The following is a 15494-nucleotide window of genomic DNA, read 5'->3' as shown; positions in this document are numbered from 1 at the left end:
AGAATTAGTAGGTCACTCCACTAGACATTAATAACAAAAGGGGAAGTGAGTTACATTTTCCTTCAAAATTCGATTACTTTAAACAAGAAGAGTAAAGTTATATACACCTGTTTCTTCAATCTATTAATATTTCCAATATCAATTTTCAGCATTTTATGGAGTTGATTGATCAATATATATTTCAATGCATAATAATTAGGATTATTAAAGTATAATGAAAGCATTCATTATAATTGAATTGAATTGTTGTTTTAAGTCGACTTTATGCACAGAAAGACTAATCGGGACTGGAACTACATTTTAAAGTGGAATCCGAACAACTATGTGTTTCCACAGGGTATCGAACCATGGACCCCCGATTACAAGGTGACGACGCTGCCACTGAGCCATCAGGGAGGCCCACACAGACCTATTATAAGTCTCGAAGTAAAAATCATATGTTGCAACAAAAGGAAAGAAATTAATGACGAACTATGCATGCAAAAACAATAGTAATTTCTCATACACACATTCTTCGTTTGGCAACTTCGCTCATTGCTATACCATTTCTTCCCTCTAATCTCTTCAACGCTGTCACTTACATTGTACTTAATTCCTAGCTATACAAGCGATTTCAGGATTATTGTGTTTCTGCACAGCAAAAACAAGAGAAGAGGGCCTTGGGGAATACTGCACACACTCAAAAAGCCAAAACATAGATATCAACTGAGCAGACGGTCCCACGAATCACAACTGTTGCCACTTTCAGGTGAATGTGGAGGAGGGGATACAAATTATATACGTATACGTACGTATATAAACACAACTGTTTATTATTATTATTTTATTTATTTGCTTACATAAACGTCCTCGTTGTCCCCAACGGAGAGAAAACCACAACCGTAAATCTTGGTGCGTTGCCAGAATTAATTATATACAGAGCATTCCCTTACATTCGCTACGAGACTCGGCGGCAAGCGGCCCGGTAGCAGCGCTCGTCTTTCCCTGTGAACGGGGTCCGCGACAGTCGCTAGAATCGGCTATTAAAATTACAGTTTTCATATTGTGTACTAACCTTGAGTACAGAAGGTGTTGAAAATGATGTCCCTCTGCTGCAACACATTCCTGGCATCTCCGAAGGTAATTGGCATTTACACGTGCAAGTTCGTCTACTGTAATTGTCCCGATTTCTCGTACAATACTCTTTTAACTCACTGATGGTGTGCGGATTGTCTTTGTATACTTTATTTTTTAGATTTCCCCATTTTTCTTTCCACTTTTATTCAGAACTGACCCTGTTACTCTAAACTTTTTTACGAGGTTTAATATAGTAGTTCTATGTGGAACGGGAACACCAGGAAATTTCGTTGCAAAACGTCGTCGCACTTCTCCACAATTCCTCTTTCCGAAGTAATACTCGACAACGTAAATTCTTTGTTGCAATGTAAACTTTTGTTGTGCCATATTAAGCCACAATCTTCAACACACGGACACGACACAACACAACTTCCGAGGGAGGATTATACTGGCGTCAGTCTGCAACGTCAACAGAAAGGGAAAGAGAGCGAAGGCAGGGAGAGCGAAAAAAACAGACTAGCGTGCGACTGTCGCGGACCCGTTCACTGGGAAAGACAAGCGCTGACGCCGGGCCGCTAGCCGCCGAGTATCGTAGCGAATGTCGGGGAATGAATGCTCTGTAGAAGTGCTGAGAGGGTGTGGAATGAAATTTAAGGGGCGCGGTGTTGAAAATAAAGAAAACATGAAACATGCATGCATGTTTTAGCCACTAATTGAAATTCCAATAATATGCCAATGAAAGTGGATAAAACTAGCGAAAGGTGTCCCGGGTTCGATACCCAATGGAGGCACACAGTGGTTCGGATCCCACTTTAAACTATAGGTCCAGACTTACTGTGCATAATGTGGATTTTAAAACTCCAACTGCTTCACTCTTGCTCGGTTTTAGTACAAGACATGTTTAGAAATTTGATTGATTGATTGATTGAGTTGGTGTTTAAGTACACTTTGTGCACAGTGAGGCTAATCGGGACTGAATCTACAGTTTAAAGTGGGATTCAAACCACTATATGCCTCCACCGGGAATCGAACCCGGAACCCCTTCATTACAAGGCGACGATGCTACCACTGCGCCATCGGAGAGGCCAAAAATTTGAAAAGAACAGCTTGTTGAAGGGAGGCCAATGACATACATGAAAAATTGGAAGATTTTTTCCAAGGAAATGCAAGCAAGGTATTTTCCCACGGGATGGGAGGGAATATGTTTCAGAAAATTGATAAGACACATTTGACTTTTTACCCAATAAAAAAAAATTGAAAATTAAGAATTCTATTTACAACCTTTCTCCCTGCATATTTAAATTCGATCACGATCGGACGATTTTTTAAATTTTTTGGATTTCTTGTTTGGAAAACGCAAAAAACGGCACTTTTTTTTATTCTCAAGACGACTAAAAATCGAATCATACTCGAAAAAGAATTGGTTACTATAGCTTAATACAGAATTGAAACAGTCGAATTTTGATGTAACTCGTTTTTATGTAGGTCTACTGATTAATTTTTAATTGGAGTCCAAAACTCGAGTATACATAATTTTTGATCCGACAGTAGGCAGACAACAAAAACGGTGTATCAACAACGCAAAGGATAACACAAAGCACCTGACACTGAGCTATAGGCACTTATCGACAAACACAGACTACGTGAAACATAAGAAGAAACAATTCTTAACAACAATGCTGACAAAAGAAAGAAAATGGCGGCTTGCCTTTATAAACTGCCGACAGTACAGGAAAGAAATCGGCGATCGGTGTTTACCTGTTGTAAACAATAACAGCGGTCTCACTTTAGAACGTAACATTCGGCGGTGAATATGACATGAGATAGCATGGCACTCTAAGAGTTGTTCTTGTTGAGTTGGTATTTTAAGTCCACTTTATGCACAGTAACGCTAATCGGGACTGGAGCTACAGTTTAAAGTGTGCCTCCACCGGAGATGGCACTCTTAAGAGTTGGTGTTATTGGTTGAAAAATGTGTGCGGAAGAAAATTAAAAGGTGCGCAAACACTTCTTCGCACCCCCATCCCCGGCACTGACAAAGAAAGGGTAGTTCAGAGTTGCCAAGCGTCTGGTCTGAACGTCTGACCACTCTCTCCCCTTAAACAGGACAGGGAGGGGGAGGCGGGCGGCGTTTTCGTTTGGTTCGTTTTTTTTTCAAGGGTAGCAAATAATCATTGCAGTTCATTCCATCAATACTTGCGTCAGTAACATCTCTATAAGCAAAGGACAATTTGATCAGATCTCAATGTTTTCGTACTTCATTACGTACTCTATTAATTAAAGTAATTATTGTTAATATTATTAATATTAATATACATATTCAAACTTGCAAGCAAAAATGTAATTTCAATCAAGTTCAATGTAAGATTGTTTTTAAGTACACTTTATGCCTAGAAAGGGTAATCGGGATTGAACCTACAGTTTAAAGTGGGATCGGAACCACAATTGCCCATGGGCGTCCGGAAGGGGGGGGCAAGGGGGGGCACACATATAATTTCATTTTAGCCGCAATAATATGTGTTAATTATTGTATGAACACCATAAATTCAAATTAAAGCAATGTTTTTTAGGGAACAACACAATTTTTGGGGAAAATTTGCCTTCGTTTGCCCCCCTGGAAAAAAATACCTTCCTTGCCCCTCCCTGGAAAAAATCCTGCGGACGTCCATGCAATTGCCTCAACCGGGTAACGAACTCTGGACCCCTCGATTACACTACTTCCTGGAGAGAGAGATTCCAAAATGGCAAACCTAACTAAGTTAAATACAATTGAGTCGCTGTAGTTTTCTGGTTTTCGATATCATAGTCTGCTCCAATTGTTCTCACGGTGCCACTGGCGTAAGCAGGATTTTTGTTCTGGAGGGGCTGAAATTGTAAAGGTGTATAGTATATAGCTTTGTTCTAGAATTGTGGGATACCGAATAAAATATATAGGCTCTCGTACATTTTGAACTTTTCACTCTTAAAATTGTACTCGAAGACAGAAATGGTTATCGGGTGTCATTTTAACTTTAAGGGAGGTTTGCGTTTACATCTTTCCTTTCTTTGAGTTCTTAACAAATTTTCATCTAAAAATTTGGATTTTCTTAAAATTTCTGGAGGGCAGTAGCCCCATCAGCTCCCCCCTGCGTACGCCAGTGCAAGGTGCTATGCCCCACAGGAAATCGAAACCTTTATTGCTCGCACAAAATCATGTGTGTCGTGTCGTTTCAGTGTGAAATCCCCCTGTAACGTGCTTCTTGAAAACAAAAATTTTGAACTGAATCGACACAAGCTGCATTTGTAGCTTGGACTGGACTATGTTCTCAATACGGTGCATCGTGTCACCTGTTTCTGTTGTTCCCGCATACGCAATGAATCTTTTGCATTCGATTGAAGGGTCTCGTGTCGCTTGTCGCTTGGGTGTGAAATCACCATGTCGCTCGGGCCGTGCATCAAATTGACTTGGTCTGTTCACTTGTGCGCGGTGTATGTGTTGCTTTAGTGAGCTTTTACATGTCTCTCGAACTGGGCTCTTCTCTCATTGAGAGATTTCACATTGAAGAGACATGTGGTGCTTGAGAATCTCACCAGTCGAACTCAGTCTTCTGGGGCTACCGCTAAGGTGTGAAACGTTGATATTGATTGACTAGTTCCGAAGCGACATGTGTTGTGTGTCGCTTTGGTCTGAAAGCTGCTTGGCATCTCCGTGTTGTTTGTCGCCTGTAACTTTCAGACCGAAACGTCAAGCAACACGTGGATTTCACTCCAAACAGCAAGTGCAAATGACATATGTCGATTGGAAACGCGTCAATCCACAGCAACGTTTCATAACGTAGCGGCAGGCATAATAGGGCTCAGAAACTTGCGTTGGATTGGTGAAATCCTCAAGCAACACGTGTCGCTTGTAAGTTCGGTGTGAATTCTACCTTAGTTTAGAGACATGTATTACGAAAAATATTGAAATGTTAGTGAAGAACCTATTCTTATTATTGATTGATTGATTGATTTAGTTTATTTTACTTCGCATTTTGTGCCTCTTGGCTAATTTGCGAAGATGGGGATGAGTGATGAAATGATGAAATGGATGAAAATGGACATTCATAAACAACCATACCCGACCGGGATTCGAACCCGGGACCCTTGGCGTCGCAGCGCGATGTGCTAACCACTCGGCCACAGGGTCGGGCTCTATTCTTATTAATGTTTAACTACGTATTTTGCCATTTTTGAACATATGCATCTGCATTCTAGTGACGAAAGAAACATTTTAAGGGTGGAAGGTATTTCGGGAAGGAGATTAAAGTCGTACTCTTAAATACGCCACTGTCACCACAGAGGAGGAGCAAATTTTTAACGAGTGGAGTTGACGGAGAAAACGAATAGTTAGACCATAATTAAGAACGTAAAAATGTATGTTGTTTTTGTACTATATTGTCCTGTATCTGGCTTTTGTGTTTTAGTCAGATTAATCATTTCCAGTATTCTAGCATAGGAACTCTGGTTGAATATTTTATTAATTAATACAAGAAGAAATCCTACTAGTTTGCTTTCTTGATGAGGAAATACACAAGCATTTCCTACAATATTCTTTGCTCGCTCACACGCGCCCTCCAGCAGATTGCTACAATTCTTCGTTGATATATATATTTTCCGAGAAATACGAGACATAATTGCCCAAGCTCAAACCGATATATTAAATACGGCTACTATCACACAACGAACCCTCTCGGAACGCAATCGTGAAGCGCCATTAACATTTCCCATGTAGGCAATGATGTAGCAACGCTGCATTCTCCAGCGTTGCAACTTATGCAGCACTGCGAACAATGCAACGTTCACAGCCGTCAGTGAAAAATGCTGAGTCATGTAAGTTGAGGGGGAGATCCGACAACGCTGTTCTCTGCAACCGCAGGCCCCACCCCCTACGATCTTCCTCGCTCCGCCTTGACGTCACCGCTGATGTAGTTCCGCAATTTTTCACACACTGCAGATGTCTCTGGCGTCGCACAAACGACACACACGTTGTGTGTAGGTGATAAGCACAGAGCCCCGTTGAGAGGAACCGATAAACACCTGATACACACGTACAGGCACAATGCCCCGAAAAGAGGAACCAGAAAAATGCACTGTTTTGTAGCATAACTCCGAGTACAATTGTCGGACATTGTTCTATCTTTTATCAAAATATAGATCTTGGTCCCCTTCGTCGATTAATTCCACGACATTAAATTTTCCTTTGCCCGTTCGGCCATTATATTAAATAATGTGCTCTCTCGTTCCGAGGAACCACCAAAATTACCTCGCAATGAAAAAGTCCCTCTTAATGCTGGTAATTTTTCTGATCTTGTTCCTCCTAATGACGGGTATACCAACGCGCGCGTGCACACACGCGCACACACACACACACACACACACACACACACAAACACACACACACACACACACACACACACACACACACACACACACACACACACACACACACACACACACACACACACCCACCCACCCCTGTTTTCCCACCCTCCATTAAGAGGAAGCTGGACTTTTCACGCCAAAGCGAGGAAGTTTTAAAAGTGCTCTGATTGGACTGAGATCTTTATACGTAATAGAGGTACTCCCGAGGATAGCGGGAATCTGGGTGTGGCTGCTATACACTCCATGGAAGTTGAGATATTGACAATGAATGGGCGGACAAGCACAGCACCCCCAAGAGAGGAAGGTGCAAACTTAAGAGTATTGCGAGGAATCGTTATTCATTTGTTATTTCTTAGGTCACACACTGCGTTGACGAAACGTTATGTAAGAGGAAGCCACAAGCACCAAACCCCGAAGCGAGGAACCAACTAAACACAATAGTGTCCGTAAAACGTGAATAGAGAGGAACTACGTGTCACGTTATGATGAGTGACGGGTGATTCGAAGCGCGCGCTGGTGTTTGACGTTCCTAACTCGGCCCCCATTGGCTGCGCTACCTGTCAGCAATCTGCCGTCGATCACGCGGCAACCCAAGCACCGCCCTCCATACCAAATCATATGGGAATAAATGTTGCAACAATGTGCGAGAGCGTCTCCGCGCCAAAAGGGGTGGAACAAGCTGGTTTCGGATGGCTTCGTAACGGTGCAAGCGGTACGACAGGCGAGGAACGTACGTACGGTGGCCATTTTCTACCTCGCGCAATTAGTCGACGTAAGGTGAAAGGACATAAATGGGGAGATAGACTAAATTGTGGTAGAATGAAAAATTATTCTTATAAAAAGAATATATTTGAATTTTCATCACATGGAATTGTTACTTGTTTGGGTTAGTTCTTAACACCGCTTTATGCACAGAAAAGTTAATCGGGACTGGACCTACAGTTTAAAGTGGAAACCAAACCACCGTGCAATGTGCATCTACTACCACCATTGCATGGCATCAGATAATATTATTTCGATGGATATTGTGATGCGTTGGAGGCTGATCGCTGTTAGTATTGTCAGTTGGGATGTCTAGATAAAACTGTTTTTTCTTGACTTCCATTAGAACGTCGTTAAGTCATGTTGATATTTACTTATATTTATTTATTTAACATAAAATATGTGTACCATCACTTTTGAACTAGAAGATGGTCGGCCCCCGTTGCGGAGTGGTTAGCACATCGCGCTGCAACGCCAGGGGTCCCGGGTTCGAATCCTGGCTTGGGCATGAACGTTTGTGATGTCTATTCATCAATTTCATCATATCATCACTCATCCCCATCTTCGCAAATTAGCCAAAAGTGGCACAAGAAGCGAAGTAAAATAAATTTTGCTTTCTAGTGTCCTTTCGGGAGGCACTCGCTTCACTTTCACCGGCAAATGTTCCACACGTAGGACGCTGCTCCTCAATCCTCAATACTCAGTGGTGGCGATTGGGTTCCAAAACTAGGGGTCAAGGTACCAAATCTGGGTGGGGGGGGGGGGGGCAAAGACAGTATATTTCCCTTTGTAGATAAGATTTAGCATAGTGTGAGGGCAAAAGTGGCGAGAAGTGGAGGCAAATGCCCCCCTCGCCTCCTTCCTAATCGTAACCAAATAGCCCTTTCACAAAACAACATCGAAAACTAAATCAACCGCAAACGTACGGTCGCGGACACTTGTCGGTTGTAATGAATGAATTGAAAGTCAATGGTATTGTTATAATCCAGAAGTGTCCCTGACTGTACAACGTGCAAAGTGTCAACTTAACAGCTTAGAACAAGCGAGGCAACCCTAGAGGGCCAGGGGTGTGGAGGAGGCAAGGGGAAACTCCGAAAGCGAGTGACCTTGACTGGAGTATACTTGGCGTCAGTATTGCCAATAACTTGAACGTAAAAGTCGTGAAAAGTCCTTAGAAAATCCGCTAGAATGTCGCTAAATGAAATGTAAAGGCTCTAGAAAAAGTCGCAAAATGAAATGTACTTTTAAAAAATAGCAAAAAGGTGAAAAAATCTAGTACTTGCCTATAAAAGTATTTCCTCGTTACTTTCCTCTTCCTCTGAACACTGCACTTCACACTGATTACGATGTCAGATACTAAATCATCGAGAAAATGCACTGCAAGAACGTTGTTTATTATTTCTGTGCACTTGGTTTTCTGCAGGCGAATGCATGGTGCACTGCAGCTGTCAGTCACCAAACCTTTTCATACATAATTAGGACAAGTGATTCACGGTTAGCAAAGAACAGTGTTCGGCAATGAATAAAGCTAAAATAGCTTCAGCACTAGAAGTATTTAAATTTTCCGGTTTGAACTGTTTTTCTTCTGTTTTGCAGAACAGAAGTAACCAGATCTGACTTTATGTTTCTGTGTTTCGAAAGTTTTTTTCAGATCAGTAGTTTGGGCATACAGATAGTTCTACTTTGCAGTACTTACAATACGCTTTCGCCGTGTCACTATCGACAGGGGTTAACCATTTGTAGTTTTCCCACTCCTTCCGATAATGTTTCTTGTATTGCGGTTTTCCCCACACTGGACACTGCCCTGCCCTGGGCTGACCTCCGCACAAACACACACGAACTTTATAATTTACACTAGCACTTCCTTTGTCACCACACACTACCCAAAAAACTCCAATCTGAACCCACGCACGACGCGACCGCGAAGTCAAACGTTCTGTTTTATAATAAGGCAGCCGCAATGGCGCCAGGAGGAGTGTCTGATAACAATGAGCTGTGAACAGTGATGTTTACAAACATCACAAACCATACTGGAAAAGGGGGTACGCTTTGCTTCAGTTTCTCTTTGTGCATCAGAAGTGAATTACGAGGGTATTTCCTTATTTAATAACTATAAAACGGACATTTTTAAGCATTTAGACGTACCTACGCAGATATTTTGTGAATTCTCCAAATTAGTCGCTAAAGAGCACACGAAGTAGCCAGAAAAGTCGCTCGTCACTTTTTCACGTCTTTTGTCGCCAGCTAGCCAGATCCGCCAGATTTAGCGACTTCTCGCTAGAGTTGAAAACACTGCTTGGCGTCAGCTTTAGTAAAGTGTAATATCATTAATTTAGAATTCATGAATACCTTAAAAATTAATTGTTCAAAGAATGATGAAGTAACTTTCTTTGTAAACAAGAATTACACTTACAGGCTGTATTATCGATGTATATAAATGTCTGAATTATTGACAATCCATTTCTATTTTGCATGAAAAGTGTTCACAATTTAGATCCCATGCTGTCAAAAACTCTTCGCCATAAATCGGCACGACAAAAATGTTAATTAAATGAATTTCACTGTTTTAATGCGACGTAATATCCAGAAAAGAATATTCCCTCTTGTTTCTCTGCACTTGATTTTTATTTCACTAGCTTTGTTGCTGCTTAGGCTATATCAGAGAAGAAGCCTCATGATTTTTTTTTTTTTTTTCAGAATAATACACGAGCTTAATAAATTCCGTGGCGTAACAGTTCTGCACATGGTCTACAAAGATGTCAACGGAAAGTTTAAAGGAAGCGTCAAGAATGATAAATAGAAAAAAAATCGACTTTGGTAGTTTTTGTTCCTTTTGTGCGGTCCTGGAAGACAATATGTGTAGTCATAGTTAAAGCCCGCTTATTCCTCTTTCGGTGGAGCCCTATTTCAAATCCGTGGGTTTAGCTGCTTGCACGTAACATTCATTCCAGTGATAACTTGCACTTCTCCAGCATTCAGCATTCAAAGTTTACCACCGCCTGGAATTTCAGGATGCGGAAAGGGCTGTTGATATGTTGTTTTGACATCAAATAGAACGATGTGCAAATTTTCAGATTCACACAATTTTTGCAAGATTAAAACCTAAATTGACGGTCTGTAAGTTTAAATGGAAAGTTAGTCTCTTTGGCTGCCCCAGTCGTTACAAAGCTATCAAGGCGCGAAAGAAGAATCCCTTTTAATTTTATTTTTTATTTTGTGCGAGACATGAGAGTGTATAGTTGTGTTTGTCCCATTGTACACTCGTAAATGCATTCTCATCGTCACCGCAAGAGATAAAAAACAACGAAAATAACTGAAGAAAAAGAGAGTGAGTGTCGAGAAGTTTCGACCTATACAATCGTTGAGGACGCGGTGCAACCTAAAAAGACCAATACTGTTAATTGTGTGCATTACCTTGTTTTTGCTGATCGCTGATTAAATGGGTTTTTTGCATACTTGTAAAATATGCATTGCACATTGAAAACACTTGTTTTGTAAATATAAAACCAATCGAACGCAGGCTTAGGGTTGTCCGACCTGTCATGATATGCTGGAACTGCTGTTGTCGTCGTGAAGAGATTCCTTCCTAGAGTTTTCTCACTAGCCACTGGATTAACTGTGATCCTATATATTTTATACCCTGAGTCCCTTACCGTTGGAAAGAAGTATGCACACAAAAATTACAAAGCAATTCGAACTTTCAGGATTCGTGATATTGTTTATTTCCCTTCGCTCTTGTGCCACTTTTGGCTAATCGCGAAGATGAGGATGAGTGGCGATACAATGAAATTGATGAAGGAACACTCCTCACACACCCATGACGAGGCCGCGGGATTCGAACGCCGAGACCCCTGGCGACGTAGCGTGCTGTGCTAACCATCCACCACGAAGGCCAGCCTTTCAGGATTCGTCCATTACAGTGCGGCGAGGGGGTTTAAGCTTTCACGTTTAAACGTACGTTCCTGTCGCCAGGAAAGAGATGAGCAGGCAAGCAATGTTCGTTTTTTTTCACCCATCCTACTGGTATAAATCATGGTTGCAGTTTAGTGTTGCTATGCGAAGGTAAACTTCCCTCAGGGCAGGAGAATTGAGACAAAATTTTAGGCGAAAAGCAGTGGCGGCGCCAGGGGTGCGTGAGTGAGTGCTTGCGCGCCCTTTAATTTTCTTCCGCATCCCTTCAGCACACCCTACGTTCAACTGAAAACATTAATATGTAATATTATGTCATGTCATATTGAGGGCCGAATGATAGGTTATTATTGTATGCAACAGGCAAGCAGTGAAAGAGGTACCAATACTTTTCTGTACTTGCGGCAGCCTCTGTAAAGATCAGCGGCCGTTTTTCTTCTTTCGTCAGCATTGTCGTTATCAATTTTTTCTTCTTTTGTTTCTTCAAGTGGTCTGTTCGTGGTTTTTGATAATTGGCTATAGATTACTGTGAGTTATGTTTTTTTCTTTCTTGCATTGTTCATAAACGGTTTGTTTTCCGTCTACTTGTTCTTCCTTACACTGGAGCAAAAAATTCAGGTACTTTTAAGGTATCACCTCATCAGGTCGTGCTCTGGAAATTATTTAATGCGAGTTGTAACATGAAGGGTACTGTTCTTCTTAATACGTTCTATATATTTGTTCCACGTTTAATGTCCAGTAAACGTACCATTTCAAACTTTTTCCAAGACTGTTAGGAAGATGCCCAATGTTCACGAAGAAATTTTACAGTTCGTTGTTGGGGATAGTGCGGCAGAAGGGATTTTAAAGATGACACAGTTCCTGTACTCTTCGCGTTTTGTCTTGTGGTAGACGGTGCCTTCATTGGTTTACATTGAGAAGGTTCAAAAATTGTCTTTTTAAGGGCAGGATGGTTTTATTTTGTATTTCACTACATAGTTCAATAAGACTGCAACGTGTATCTGAATGTTTACACTGCATGGAATGACCACTTTCTTGTAATACATATCGCACCCCCTAACTTTCTTTCCGCAACCCCTCAGCACCCGTAGATGAATAATTCTGGCGCCGCTGTTGGTGAAAAGAGATCGAAACTGCAGAGATATTTGAAGATACAGTCGTTGCATATTAAAATCAAGCTGGATGGAGGCATGAATTATCCGTTTTTCATAATTACATATTTCAAACTTCTTACTTGGTAAAACCGTATTTTCTTGGTAAAGTTTTGTGATCGTGTTTTAGTTTTTCCTTGGATTAATGGAAATTTTTCATAATGCAAAGGAAAATTATACTTTCCACTTTTTGCAACAGTTGTTTGTTTTCTAAGTAACAATTTACGGAGTTCCGTGATTAATAATGGAACAATGAAATCTGAGTGCTCGTGTTCCCATTATCGCGGTTATCAGCTGAAAATGAGTTTGAGTTTTTGTTTTGAGTCCACTTTATGCACAGAAAGTCTAATCAGGTCTAGTCTTACAGTTTAAAGTGGTATCCGAAACACCATGTATCGAACTCAGAACCCCTTGATTACAAGGCGATGACATTACCACTGCGCCATCGGGGAGAGGTCTTGGCTTAAAAATCGAAAGATTCCTTGGTAAAGAAAACATTATCTCTTTCAAGTTTTCATGTTCATGCCTATGTGCGAAATTTAAATGTAAGTACAGAGAAGTTCCCAATGTTTCCTTTTCTCTCTCCAAGCTACTCGTGAAGAAAAATATAAAAACCATTAACGTAAATAGTCATTTACAATTTTGAGCAAGCCTTTACATGACAAATTGCATGATATGCTTACAAAATTTCGAGGTTGTTTAAATCAGTTTGATTTAAATTGTGTGATTGACAAAAATCAGTGTTCTTTTAAAATAAAATAAATATACAATAATGCACATAAGTAATTTGTGAATATCAGAATCACTTTTGGTGAAGATACATCAATTTCTTGATAATTCAATAGTTTTTACTGGGCTTCGGTGTATAAAGTGGGCTTAAAATCAAACTTAAACAAAGAAACAATATCGAAGGAAAATTAAGTGAACAAATTATATGTACTCATGGAGTGAAACTCGTAAGAGTTATGAATGCAGCAGTAGCCCCCCCCCCTTCCCAACAGATGAATAAAATCAGCTTAAATGTGAACTCCTTGGCGTCGCAAGGCCTTTTTACGTGACACGTCCTCTCGTTAATTAATTAACCGCCATATTAATGCTAAACTTCGTCACACCTTTTGCACTACTCAAATACTCTGGATTTTGAGATATTGAATGAAATGAAAGACGCAAACATATGCACCGCACTACAGTGACAATGATTTATGGATTACTGACAAAGTATATCGGCAGGCTTCCTTTGTAACTAAATTTCTCGGAGACATTAGCTGCCACACAACAATCGTAACATAACCTCCCACCTTTAGTGTTATTGGAGAGTTTGGCTGGTTGTTTCCATCGTGGCTTCTCACCTTTCATCAAAGCCTTGCCGCCTGAAAGTCTCCCTCCCTTCTTTTATCTGCTCAAGCTACAGCCAGGGCATTTGAAGCGGTGTTTGTTTTTCGTTACGAGTACTTCGTCTGTGGGCTGCATAGGAGTGCGCAGACACTCTGATTAGGGGGAGGGGGCAAAAGCCTTGATGAAAATCCAGTCGGGAAATTAAAACCTCATTCCATATCAAAGGCGCATACCCAGATTTTTTTAGGGCGGGGGAGATCCTAAAATGTGGAACAAAGAGAAGGGCCGAAAATGCAGTTGGATTAGTTGAGTTAAATTACTTTACGTCACTTTTCTGCCACTTTTGGCTAATCGTGACGATGCGGATGAGTGATGATATGATGAAATTGATGAAAAACACTTACAAAGAACACCCATGTCCAGACCGAGATTCCAACCTGGCGTCAGAGCGTGATACGCTAGCCACTCTGCCACGGTTGTAGGCGAAATGCTGTTGGAGTATTAGATGTCACCATCAATGCTATGGTGGTATTGCAAGGAGATATATAATTGTAGAGTTGAAATTATGGTCCAAAGTAACGAGAAAAATAAACAATAAACCTGGCAATAAACAGCACAGTCGCTCACATACAAAGTCTGTCACACAGCGTACAACTGAGTGATTATTTTTGCACTCAATTCTCAGAAGTATTCTAATAGTACTTTCCTCCGCAAATTGTGTTTTCAATTTTCCATTAATTTTCTTACACCAGCACCATTGAACAACCATGATAATTCTACGTTTAGATAATAATATATTTATAAATTAAATGATGCGCATTAGCAATGATTCTTCTAGTAAAAAAATGTATATTTCTGAGTTAACCAATAGAACATTTTTGCATTTTCGCAGCACCATTGCAGTTAAAATGAAAGTCGGGACACTGATGGAGACGACTGGCCGAATCTGAACAAAATTCCCGACCCTTCTTTAACTAAACCTTTCACTACGCACACGTTTGCAAATTAAAGGCTCATATTTTTACATATATATTTACAAATATTGGATAACGTAAACACTGATCGTCCAAGATTAGAATGAACTTTTGCCGTCTTAGGAGAATATCTTATACTACAACGTTAGTCTTCTTACAGTTGGTAGAAGTTTCAAACGCCTCCAATGTCACTGACACAATCCTGTGCGACAAAATGTTGCTTAACATAAGGCAACAATAGATAATTTAAGCTGTTTAAACGGGTATCTGATATTGCACCATCTTAGAGAACACCCATTCACACGAACAACTTTGTCACAGGAAAAACAAAGTATCTTCAGCAGTGGCGGTCATGGACGTCCGCAGGGAGGAGCAAGGTAATTTTTCCAGCGGGGGGGCAAAGGAGGCATATATTTCCCCAAAATAGTGATACCCCTCAAAAACACTGCTTCAGTCTGAAACATAGGCGCCGACTCCATGGGGCTTGGGGGGGGCTCGAGCCCCCCAATGTTAAAGATGTGGGGCAGAGCCCTCCAAATAATTTTGCTTAAGAGGATCTAATGTATTATTTTGCTTCTCTTGTAAAGTTTACTCTGAATTGTGCCACATGAACTGAACTTTAAATACACATTTGAAATGTTATAGACCATCAACTTGGGGGGGGGGGGGGGGCTGAGCAAAACACATGACTTATTACTATATACTAAGTATGTAATTATGAGTATTGTTAATTTTTTTTACTAAAAAGAGTTTCAAAAGACGATATGCATGAACTAGGGTAGTTCGGGCTACAAATGGCTCTCACATGACATTCAGAACGAGATCATTGATATATTAGAGAGATCTGTTTTGCGCTCCGTGGTAGCAGATATTAAAAGTCGGGAATATTTTGCTATTATGGTTGACG

The 15494-nt window shown here is 40.7% G+C and overlaps 1 protein-coding gene across 1 annotated transcript in view; it reads left to right on the top strand.

The window, feature by feature from the left end:
* The window catches only part of LOC145989840 (uncharacterized), a 300187-nt gene that overhangs the window by 179849 nt on the left and 104844 nt on the right, over positions 1-15494 (top strand). The window lies entirely within an intron of this gene.

This window comes from Lepisma saccharinum, chromosome 7, assembly GCF_977018435.1.
Source record: "Lepisma saccharinum chromosome 7, izLepSacc3.1, whole genome shotgun sequence".
NCBI classification, from domain to species: Eukaryota; Metazoa; Arthropoda; class Insecta; order Zygentoma; family Lepismatidae; genus Lepisma; species Lepisma saccharinum.
Note: the sequence above shows the minus strand (reverse complement) of the source record. Positions and strands in the feature narration are given on the sequence as shown.